We start from the raw sequence: 13,071 nt of genomic DNA, 5'->3' as shown, positions 1-13,071 counted from the left end.
GATCACAGCGAGGCACTTGCAACTGGATCTGCCATATGGGAATTAATATCTTAAACCTACAGACAGCAGAAAACCACATGAAAATGAATGGCTCTGAGAGGCCAGGACAGCCTCAGCTCCTTGAGAGCATTTTGTATCCTCTCTCTTTTCCATTCACAAAGATAGCAATGGGCAGTGAAGGAATAAACGTACAAGTGCATATTGGCTTCTTTTTCCAGACCTTCAAACAAAACAGCGTAGAAAACAGATCGCCCGTAGCAGCTCAGCTGCCAGGGCAGCCGAGGTGGCTTAGCTGGACACAGCTCCTTCGCCTGGCTCCCACACTGCTCGCTGTGGGAGGTGGTAGAGATCTGACCCACAGCAATGGCACGGCTTGTCCTGTCCTCAGGAGTCTGGCTGAGCCAGGGACAGCAAGATGCTAGGGATGGATGGTTTTCTGTTGTTCGACCACTTCTGTGGTCTAACACTAACACATCAGTGTTAAATGGATGCGAATGAGGGTAACTAGTGCTGAAGGGGAACATTTCACACCCATTTTGTGCAGGTGTAAATAACTATGCAAAGTACATAGTCGGGAACATGGCCCCTTACATCCTCTACAGCTAAGGCTGTAAATAGTACATGTCCAAGCACTGTATATCAAACACAGAAGTAACAGAAAGTATTTCCTTTGTGAAAGTCAGTTGTGATGCACTTAATGCTAAATCTTGTTACTCTTTCCAACAGATTTATACTCACTGCATTAATGAGAGTGACACGAATAGGCTTTGGCCTCTAGTCTATGTGATCCATCTTTTCTGGGCTCCCTGTGATGATAGTGCCAATAGATCTCCGATTTCTTGGTTTTTCTTGTTAGGACTTGGATCCTGAGTTAGGATTCTGGCTCCCTGAATGGGTGAAATAAAAGAACTGAAACATCTTCAGGGCTTTCCCTTCCTCCCAAATTATTAACAACTGCAGCAGCATGGTCCCATCTTACCTTGATCAAAGATCTGTGTGAAGCTGGGTCTTCTGAACTGTTTCAGAAGACCAGTTATCTGATGAACTATTTCCAAAATTGCTTTTAGTTTGAGCTGTTGTACAATACATTCAGTAACCACAGAATAATAAGAGTGCAACTCAAAATCAGTGCACTGCAAGGGTTCAGATGACTTAATGATAGATAATAGCTCACAGTTCATGAATGTCTTATTCTCTTAGCTTTAGCTTAGCTCAAGCACATTCTGTCTACAGATGTATACGGACAAATTATTTGGAGGGAAAAACACAACATGAATAAATACCAACACGACAGTGTCAGCCCTGGGAGATGGAAATGATACATGGTTGTCACGTCAGAGCAGAAAAATACACCTCCCGATGACTTCATAGTATTATCATTCTCAAAACTCATGATGAAAAGGACAAAAATGTTATTGTTAACTACCTTAGCTCACATTGCTGATGTTAATACTGAAGTAATTAAAACAACCCCAACAATACACAAAAAAACCCACAGCAAAATTCTGCCATTAAGTGGAAAAAAATTATATCAGGAAGGCCTTGTAGTTATAAACTTCACAGTGACAATGAAAAATCACATTTTTACAGGTAAAGCCACCTACAAGTGCCTAAGAAGATTTGAGGTTTACTCCATTTTGGAAACTCGTTTATGTTTTTTGAAGATGCCTAGCTTGGTGCCAGCAGAAGGGACAGTTACTTTTACAAACCCTGGCAACAAGAACACCAGCAGCAAGATGCACGAGCTCCCAATGGGGGATCTGGCTTTCACACAGACTAAGCTCCCGTGGAAAGGCCTGCTTTGAAAAGAAGTAATATTGGTATCACCAAGGAGGCACTAGTGTTCGGACACAAAGCAGTGAAGTAATCTTCTAGCCCACTCTGGGAGGGTTTGAGTCATAGCTCCTGGTGTCCCTCCTCAAAAGCTCTGCCTTAAGCCCTTTTTCATTGGCTGCAGTTCTTAATGACAGGGCCATAAATTAAGCTGAACTATAAAAGCAATGCATCATGACAGGTACTGGAAGCGATGGCTGCAGCCTCTGCCATGTGGTAGGTCAGTCACAAAGCAGTGGTCTATATGATATATTGTGACTATTACTTAGAGAGTCCCCCTGCTTGTGCCGAAACCAACAGGGTCTCACTGAGGCCCAGGAAAAGCAGTACATAATTCAGTGAAGAATTCTCTCTGAAAAGCCCTTGAGTATGGCTAAGTAATGATCTTGTTTACCTCATTTAGCCCCAACTTCTCCAAGAGCTGGCCATGAAGACTTCTTATGCTCTCTGATATCCAGCCGGGACAATGTGTCCTGTCTTTGTTTTCAGCCATCAGGCTTGTGTCAAACACACCCTGACAGCTGCAAAATTTTTTGGTGAAAACAATAATTCCACTTTTCCTTTCCATCTGCCTGCAGATGGTTTAAATCTGACCCATCAAAAGAAGAAGAAAAAAAAAAAGGAAAAATAATATTCCAGCTGAGATGAGATTATAACGATTGCTGATTTCATATAAAGAAAATAACAGATTTGAGATTTTCAGAAGAGTCCTTGCAATGATAAATTAAACTGTGCATGGGAGAACTGGAAGTTTTACCAGTCGATCTGGGTTCTCTGTACTTCCTCTCAGACCTCTTCAAATCAGCAATCATCCACATGAAAAAGAATCAGCAATGTCTGTCATGGATGACAGCTATTTTTTCTCCTTTACTAAGGAGAACCTTTATTAAGAATCACTGAAATACACTCCAAAATATTAAAAGGGAATAATTTCTGATGGGGCAGATTTGAAGCTTGAGGATCCTACTTAGTTTCAGTGTTCCGTTAAGCTTCTCTATGTTTCAAATCCAAATAAAAAAAGTGATGTCATCTCCTGTTTATTACCAACCCCCTGCATTGCAAATGGTGTTTTGCAAGTGCACATTGTGAATGATGAGTTTGTTCATGGAGAACATCAGCTATTGTGGGTAAATCACTAACCAACAGGTTTCAGTGCTTGCTGTCCACATGTTTGATGAGACCAGCACATGCTGCAAAGTAGCATAAATACAAAGCAACAGAAATAAATTACTTTCTGCCTAGGGATATGGGTGTGAAGAATGAAATGGCATCTCTTGTTGTGCTGGTCTCTTCAGGACAACATGCAGACATTGTAGTGAGGGGGAAAGTGAGAAGTTCAGTGCCCTGTTCTTGAGTCATTTCTGCCTCTGAGTCTCCACTTGGCTTACCCATGTCTGGGGCTCTCTGCACAAGTAGGATGTTCTGGTCTTTTGGTATCTACTGTCATACAAAAAGCAACTATTTCTCCATCACAGAAAACAACAAAAAATTAACGAAGCCACATATGAGCCACAAAACAGTAAATTTTTTTCAAGTCATGGGCTTTAACAGTGGCCTCAAAGACTCCACTGCATCATCCAGGCTGGTAGCAATTTCCAGTCACTGCAAGGAGAAACTGGTGGTAGAATATATGCCATCACTAGAAGACATCATGTGGGGCAAGAGCTGAAGAAACAAGAGTTAAGGAACCTGTCACTTTTTAAACTAGGAGAATATAGTGTTAAGGCATTGCAGAATGCTATAGACTGCCAGTGTCCTGTCCCACAGTGTTGTTTTTTTGCATTAGATAAGGTGGGGATGAGGTTCCTAACAGTACTAGATCTCATAAAGATCCCCTCAAGCCTATTCACATAGAAATGTCATTGACAGCCCAGCAAAAAGGCCATCTAGGCTAACTGGGAGCAAGGAGAATAACCAGCAGCAGGTCTCTGTAGGATGCACTTAAGCTATTTCCCTTGCCAGAGTAAATGTAGCTTTTTCTCTGGGAGCCAGAATGTCTCCTGGGATCCTGCTCAACGATGCTCCGCTTCCCCTTTGCCCTTTACCCAGGGCTGTTGCTCCTGCCAAGCACTTCCATTTACTGTGACTGAAACCACCGAACAAATGGAGCTTATATTTGTATTGCACCTTCTGACATCCATGAGTCCAAGCATCACAGCTTATAGACAGGTCAAACTCACTGTGCACACAGATGCTAACTGTGTCACACAGAGTCGCTGTGCTATGTCCCTAGACATCTGCATTGCCAGACAGCCAGGAGTTTGGAAGACTGCCCTTAAAGCAGTGGAACTGGAAACCAAGAGCAAGGATAAGGGTGGAAAAAAATCATTAAAAACAACAGGTGGCTAAGTCACACAAAATACCCTGTAGAATTCAGAAGCGGTGCAGAGACTTGTTGTGCATAAGGATGACTTACCCTCTCTGAAAGGATATCTAAAAAGCAGCATGCTGTTTAATTCAGAAAAAAAGAAAAATTGTGAAGAGCCTAGTAGTGCTATGGACTGAGCTTCTTCTAGGGGACTTTCTTTTCTTCTTACTGCAGTTCTCCCAAAGTCTTCAGTAGGATCACATGTGTTTGTAGACTTTGGCTTTCCCTGGCTAAATAAAGGACTGGAGGCTGCAAAACTGTCGTCCTTTCCTAAGCAACAGATTCAATTCAGGAAATTAAGACTCATACACCGGTGACTAATGCTTTTGTCAGGCTTGTTATGAAGTACCCGAGGATGCCTGTGAACACTATGTCCTACACGTTGTGTCTTGCATTACCATTCTCGAAAGGCCAAGTTCAATTGGCCCCAGGTGCCATCCCACCTCTGATGAAAAGCAATTGCTGTGTACTGCCCTCAGGGCATGTGCTCCTGTGCTCTGTGGAAAGCAGGTTTCACCATACAGTAGGAGGTTCTTCACAGAAGTTCAGGCAGACTTTAGGGCATCACATAGGCCCATCCAGCCTCCTCCCTCTTTGCCCAGTGGGAATCACAGAGAAGTGGTTATCTTGGAACAGACATAGATACTTAAAAAAGAGGGGATGATGGAAAAAAAACATTACACAAAGCCTCCTCACGTGAGCAACAAGTACGCCCCACAGCTGTTAGCTTTGTTTTGCATATTTTACATATTTACATACACAAAATATTTCCAAACATCCCTGTGTTTATTTAAAACTCCATCAGTAACATGTCTGGCAGAACAGATCCAGTGCATATATATTCACTGGATGACACTTCCCTGCATTGGTTTTAAAATGTGTCAGGGGTCCAAGGCTGTTTCTGCTGAAGTCAACAAAAAAAACCATCCCAGGTTTCCAAAGGAGGAAGACCTAACTCAACAATCCCGAAGTATTCACCTTACAGCAAGGGCCTTCAGCCAAACAGTCTGAAAATGAATGGGGCAACACTTCTGAAACAAGGACAGCCGGTACATTAGAGAAAGGGATTTTTTTGCTCACATCACAGATACCAGTTGCTTATGGGTGGGTGGTGGGGGTGGGTTGGAACGGGAATAAATCCTTCGAAGGAAAGGCTGAATAACTTTCCTCAGATGGTGTAGAGAAGTCAAAGAAGCTGTTCAAGATCAGAAAGCAGTGGATGGGTGGGGGGTGTTGCCTCCTCCTAAAAGCCTATTCCAGCTTAAAAACAGGTACAGTGACACCCATGTACATGCTCATCTTCAAACAGCATTAGCTCCAATTCAGAAAAGGTCAAATGATTACCTGAGGAAGCATTTGACCATGAACATTTCCGGGTTTTATTTGTAAGATATCCCTTCTCTTCCAGCCTAGCCAGCCAGGAAAGGAACTGGGCAGCCCCACTGTCCCTGGTCACCCCCTGTGGGCACCACACAACTTGAAAGTCTGGCCATGGGAAAAAGCATAGGGCTGGTTTCCCGCGTACTCCGCTGATGAGAAACCCAAGGAGGATGGGAGCGTGGGGCGATGCTACTGCTCCATGCTGCATCGTCGAGCTTACTTGCCAGGTGGAGCAGGAGTCTGTCCCTCAGAGCCAAGGAATTAACTTCTCCACAAAAGCAAACCAGAAAGAAAAGGGTGAAGAAAAAGCAGGGGTAGTTGTGCAACTCATGGAGCTCCCATTCTGAATTGGCTCTGTTGCTCAGAAGACAGACAAAGCAGGGCAGAAAACGCACACCAGTGAGTGGGGAAGACTTATCCAGCCTGCCTCCCCAAAAATGCTTTACTGATGGGGCTCTGCAGAAGTCTCCCCATTGGCTTCTACACAGATGCCAAAAAATAAGTTCATACCTTTTACACTGGGCGTTCAAGAGACTAGGGAGTTTCCCACTGAGAAACTGGCTTCCTTAAAGTTGAATTTTCTCTTTATCCATCTCCATCAGAAAAGAATAGAGTGTTATTCTTAAAAAGGAACAGATTTTTTGGTTTTGGCCAGATATAGAAATCTTTGTTGCTATATTTGGCTTCCAGTGTAGGATTCTGCTTGCTGGTGGGAGGAGGAAATCAGAGCTGGTGTTATTCATAACTAAATGGGCATGAAAAACAAACCACCTCCCTTTGAACCTTGGTGCTACTATGGGCATTCACATAACAAATCATTTTCAAAGCCTGTGATACCTCTGTACATGCAATGGCCAACATCAAAACTTTATTACCCGCTCATTTTCCCATAGTGATAAACCGTTGCAGATGTACATTTATTGTCAAGGCAAAGACATTGGTGTAGTTCCTGGTGTTGGTTTGTTGTTTTGTTTTGGGTTTTTTTTAAATATCATTTCTCACATGTCTTCAAAGAAAGCAAAAGTGATATTCTGAAAGAGAGACAATTACTGGAAGGCTGTGGCATCCAGCCCCCCCTCCTCCTCCCAACAACCCCAAAAAAGAAATAAGCTAAATTAATCGGCATCCCAGCCCAACGCACAGCTCAGCCATGAGGAATTCTCACCAGATGTCTTGGTCCCCACCCGGCCTCCCACGTCATGCAAGCAGCATAACCCCTCAAAGTCCAAGGTCCTGCTGGGATGACTGGCCCCACCATGCCTGGGGTCTCCATGAAGGGCTGATGGGACCCCTGTTCCACTGGCGCCAGCCAGCCCCAGCCCCAGCCCCACCACCTGGCCCCCGGCCATGCTCACCTCCCTCACCAGCACTGAGGATGCCAGCCCTGCTCCTCATTTTCCATGGCATTTCCCCCACGCCAGGTGGGCTGAGCACCACTGAGGTCACCCAGCTGGATCCTGGCTCTGAGGGAAGTACCTCCCCCGGGCACCAGGCTGGGACCCAGTTTCCAGCTGATAACACCCAAACCAAGATTTATCTGGATGTAACTGATGAGATTCTTGATGGGTGTTAAGGTCACTAAAACCAAGTGAGTGACTCTTGATTTACATTAACAGAGGATGTGGATCATCATGAATAAAACTAGTCACAAAATAAGGCTTACTCTTGAGCATCACTTCCCCTGCTCTCATGTCTTGATGCAATGAGAGCACGTAGAAATAACCCCCATGAGCGCCTGGAAACCCAGGTGTGGGGCAGCGCAGCTGAAGCCCTACTCTGCTGACAGAAGTAGAGGTTACAGGGAGAAGAAAAAGCACTTCAGCTAGCTCATCCCCTAGCTTAACACACTCTTGCTTCCTAAAATACAATTGCTTCGCTGAGGTTAACTGTGATTGTCTTAAATCAACAGAGCTCCTATGTCTTTTCTCACAGACTAAGCCACAGTGTACACAGCTCACTTCAAAGAAAGAAATTTCCTGCAATGTTTATCGTAAGTTTTCCTTGATGCTTAGTTTATATCAAATTTCTAAGTCCTCACATTATTCTGGTATTTTTTGATAGTTGCCACATCCCTCTCTACGTCTTTCATGTATTAGCCAAGCAATTGTTAGGCATTATTGCTTATTTTTCAGTGGTCCACATCCCATCTTCATCCCCACTGCCCATGCAGACTTCCCTCCTGATACCTCCCAACCCCATTCTCTCCTACAGGAAGCTTTTGAACCCAGTCTCCTCCTTGCCTGACCTTGCTCTCCTTGAGTTTCTGGCTGGCAGTTCTCTCCATCTCTTCCTCATGGCCTAAGAAAGAACACAGTGATTTTGCGTAGAGAAAAAGTGCCCTGCTTGCTGCCTGGTCCTGGAAACAGGGCCTGGAGCAGGCCGTATGGGGAAAATCCTGTTCATCTCCTGATGCTCTGAAACTGAGTACATCCCATATGGTCAGGATCTTCACAGGATTTTGCAACTAAACTCTTAACAGCTCCCTGCTGATTGCGTGCAAGTGGCAATTTTTCAAAAGCTCAGTGCTTGGCCAAAGTTTGGAGGGTTTTTTTCCCCTCTGTTGGAACAGTAAATGATGTATCTGTAACCAAAACACCAAACCTTCAGCCCTCGAGCCAGAACACAGACATGCAAACATTTCTTAATTAAACAGTTATAAAATAATTTTAGCAAGGACAAAGTTACCTCCTTAGTGGGAATCACTGAACTTTGCCAAAAAAGAGTCAATTTGAGATAAAAAAATTTCATGAGAAGTCTCTGCTTGATGACTGTCAAAACTGCCAGAAAATGATAAAACTAAAAAGGGTCTTACACTAAGACATGTCAGGTAGTGATTCTACTAGGTCTGACTGTAAAATAGCCTCTAGAGTTAATGCAATTAAAAAGATATTTTTTTTTAAAAAAAAAGATATTGTAGCAGAAGTAATTGACAGTATCTGAAATGGAAAGCTAGTGCCTTCATGAGAGCCTCATTTGAAATCCCTTTGATGCTAGGCTTTCACTCCATCCAATTTTAGTAGAGAACCGGTTTAGAACACTTGTTTTACAACATTGTCAACAGAAGACAAACCCTTGGCTCTAAAAATGAATCTCATGAAAACAAAATTGAAACTCAGGATGCTGTAATTTACAAAGACATTTATGAGTTCTTCAGTTGCATAAGAATAAAAAGAAAGCATTATCTAATTGTTGAGAAATACAGACCAAACCGAAAATGCTACATAAAAAATATAACAATAAAATTCACATTAAATTATTTATTCAGTAATTAAAACAGTGACACTTTTCTTTATACAGAGCCCCCCCCTTCGGTTTGGATGAGAGGGGCAAAGAAGTTCAATGGAGTTTTGAGGGAAGCAGGGTTGGAAAACAGGTAGAGGGAGGAGAGGGACCCTGATTTGACTGATGGTTTTAAACAACAGCTACAAACAGCTAGCAGGGAAAGTGCAGCATAGTTCTGCAGATACTTTACTAGATTACTGTAAACCTCAACTGCTATAAATATCGGTTCTCTATAGGTACCAGTTACCTGAGCCCAAGCTCACTGGAACCAATGCTGATTCCAACTGATTTCCACCAGTGTTGGACCAGACCCCAGGCCACCACACTGTGCCAACCAACACTGGACTGCAATTTAGGCATTTGAGGCTGGTCCCAATGATCTCAATGCCATCAAAGATTTCCAAAGACACCAAGGGAAGGAAGCAGTATTTGGGCTCCTGTACGCAAATGGCCATCACCAATGATGCACTGCTGATCCATCTTGAAGGCTTGAGCCTTTGAGCAGGTGCATGAGATAACTGTGATGTTTTAATTACCCCCATCCCTAAACTACCTTTATTGGGAGCTAAAAACATCCTGCCTTTCACAGGGAACTCCAGTCCAGCTTTCACAGGTCCCACTGTGGTGTCATGGAGACTGAAGAGCAAGAACAGGGAGAGGGACATGGTCACTGTGCAGACTAAGGGCAGCTAAAACACAGGTTTCCAGGGACATCTCTAATTCCCCTTGGCAACCAGTTCACCCCATAAGATGGGGCAAGTATAAACATGCCAATACAGCCTAATTTTAATATGTTGAGCAGTGGCTGCCCAACCATCTACATACAATGCTGGAGAGGATCATCTCTGCTCACAGCTCTGCTAGCTCAACCTTTGCAAGAAGATTGCTCCTGCCTCTCCTGTCACAGCGACTGGAATTCGACCTTGCTCAGGCAAGAGCCCCTTAGTCTTTAAAGGGACATCTTCCTGCATTACAACTGTCAGATTGTGCCCATAGGGCTAACATGTAAAAGCAGTATTTATTTTTAAATACCTTCCTGCTTCACATGAGATTTCAGTTCCAAACAACATGCATCAGCATCAACTTTTTTTTAAAAATCCACACACAAACAATATTTATCATCCAAATACCCTTTAAAAGCTCAAAGGCTGACATATTAAAGCCAAGAAGTCAATTTTAAAAATATATATATTTCTAATTTGTTTATAAGAAATATATGTTGCTGGTCCACTGATATGGAGAAAAAGCTTGTACCTGAAATTAATTAAAAGAATCATATTCAAAAAGATATGCTTGTCTGCTGAAAGGCAATATATTGCACCTCCACATAACTCTGCTGACCCCGTGGTCATCTTTACAGGTATAACAAATCAGGGGTTTTGAACGGTGTTTTTTTTGGTTGGGTTTTTGTTGTTGTTTGGTTTGGGTTTTTTACAAGTATGGAAAAATTCTATTCACTCCTGAGGTTACAGAGAATGCAATAAAATGCCTACATTTTCTCAGTCTCACATGAGATTTACTGATGTCATTCACTTCTTTTCCAAAGGGCATGCATTTGAAGCATGAGGGTGGAATGGAGGCAACTAGGTATAGCTAACACCTGTGTGTATATATATGTATATCAATATATACATACACATAAAGAATTGTGGGAGGAGAGCAAGACATACACAATAGTCTGGAAGCAGAACTCTGGGTAGAGGCAAGTTGATCCTAAGTGCAGGTGGGGGGAAACATGACACTCCCACAACCTCTGCTGTCCCTGAAAGCTGTGATGGGAGATTCATCCTTGAAAGTGTGTTTTAAGGCAGAAGTAGATGATTGAGAGAAAACTGCCATTCACTGAGGATCTTCACACTATGAAAGAGGTATCAGATAAACTGATAACTGAATTTGTGTGTCTGGTGAGGAGAGGAATCACAACAAAGTGCATTTTACTATTGCCAAGCATAGCTTATTCAGCTCTCCAGAAATCAAATCTGCTGGGCAGTCAGTAGCTGCACTATTCCATCATCTTGTCAGGATGGAAATGGCCAGCTGAAACAAACTGGTATCTGCTTTTCAAAAACTGGTGGACAGCTTGAACCCTCCCAGTCTTCAAATGAATGCACACTGTCAACATTAATAGGAATAAAATCAAATCCTTGACAACTTTAAGGAGTTTAGTATGTAGATTTTCTTGGAATAAAACAATAATTTCCCTATGTTCTCCCAGAAATAGTGACAGAGTGCATCATGTTTTATAAGTCCTTGCAAAATGAATCATCCACTTTCTTGGGACAGCATCAGAACTCACCACACACAAAAAGAATGAAACAACTCTTTTAGTAATGCATTAAGACACATAACTTGTCTGTGACCTGATTTTAAGGGCCTTTTTTTCCTATCTGTGGAAACATGAGTGGCCTTAACATTTCTGTTTCTTTCTCACTGCCATCAATTCTCCATAACTGTAACACTGCAAGCAAAAGCTCCCCTCCTCTTTCAAGAACAAAACCATCACAGCATCTGCTTCTCATAAGCACATTTGTGCGTGTAAGTGTGCGTGTATGGGGTGGGGGGTAAATCTGCTGAATTAAAAAGTTAAAGTTTAAAAAGTTAAACTCAAAAGTTTGTCACAGGGAAGGACTTTCTCTTTCCCATCCTTCAAATTGTAGAAGGTAGAAGTAGGGCTACTGCTATGCACTTGTGCTTTTACTTCCAATTTGTTTGTTAGTACAGGGGATTGTTAGTGACTGAGGAAAAAAAAAAGAATTTATTTGACTTTCAAAGTCGATTGACTGGTGCATGAATGGCTATAGATGACAGCAAGTTTTTATTGGCACTTGTCTCCCAGAGCCTGCAGAGCAACCGAAGTTCTTTCAGCACACTCACAGGTTCAGCAGTGGAAACTGGGCACATAACAGTAGTCCTTGAGGTGGAAGGGGCAAGCTTCACCACATATTCATTCCTGTTACCCATCAACTCAATAAAACAATCCAGAAATGGATTCCAGTGCAAACTGTGGGCCTGTTTTTTTCCTGTCCCATTCTGCTTTGACATCTATAGTGAATAGGAGGAGGTCCCTCATCATCTGAACTTACAAAAAGGAAGGCAATGAACTGACTGCTCTTGCTAGACTTCAAAATATTTCAAGAGTCAAACACACTATACCTCAAAAAGAAATGTTGCTTTTTCTTTTGCTCCCCCTGCCACCCAAACTCTCCAGCCCTGAAGTTCAAAGAAGACAGATCACTTCTTTGCCTTCCAGCTTTGTCAAGTCTAGAAAAAATTTTAAAAAAATGAAATAACATTTTAAAAAGCTTGGATTTTTTTTTTTCCTCCCAGTATTTCTAATACTGTCAGAATTCCTAAGTCTGAACTTATTCTTGAGATATTTCCTGAACTATACTGTCCTGATAAGCATGTGAACTGTGGTAGCTATTACTATGTTCCCTCCCATATAGTTTTCCTATTGTATTAGAAATTCATTGACAAATTGAGGAGCTAGCTCCACCAGAGCAGCAATAATATATAGAACTGTCATGAGAGTGAAATTCATTAAGAGAAAGAAATGCTGATGGACTACAAAGATGAGGAAGAAAACCTCACCTCATTTAATTCAGCATCCTAACACAGAAACTACAACCCTACTATTTTAAAGTAATATTTAAGCATAGTCCATTCAGCACTTCAAACTTCAAATCGGCAAGGTACACACTTAAGGGTCTTGCCAAATTGTGACATAATCCTAATGCCTCCAGTGCCAGCATGTCAAGCTCTCTCACGTGGCAAGGCAAAACACTCAACACCTCATAGGAGCAAGTTCAGAAAGCCTGGAGAGAAGCAGCAGCACAGGGAGGGAGGCCTGAACCTCGGAGTGGCATGCACATCCCAACACTCCCCCTCCCCTTTCACACGCAGATCCATGTGGTCTCCACCTGACAAACCTACATTTACAATGCTCATTGCCTTAAAATTAAACTGTTTCTTATCTCAGCCATGTGTTTATGTCTTGGTTTCCACTTAGCCAGTTTGTCTTTCAGACAGTAATGTCTGAAAACAGTCGTAACAGAAATAAAATAGGTTATAAGAGCCTTGGGAAATATTACAGAGGGACCCTGGGTGCACAGAGCAGAAAGGCAACATCTCCAAGCAATAGCTAGGATCTGGCAACCCATGCTGCGATCCTGCGCTCAGCCCTACCTAAGCACATGCTGATGCTCGCA

This window comes from Pelecanus crispus, chromosome 1 (genome assembly GCF_030463565.1).
Source record: "Pelecanus crispus isolate bPelCri1 chromosome 1, bPelCri1.pri, whole genome shotgun sequence".
Lineage (NCBI taxonomy): Eukaryota > Metazoa > Chordata > Aves > Pelecaniformes > Pelecanidae > Pelecanus > Pelecanus crispus.
The sequence above is the reverse complement of the archived record's forward strand: the minus strand, read 5'-3'. Positions refer to the sequence as shown.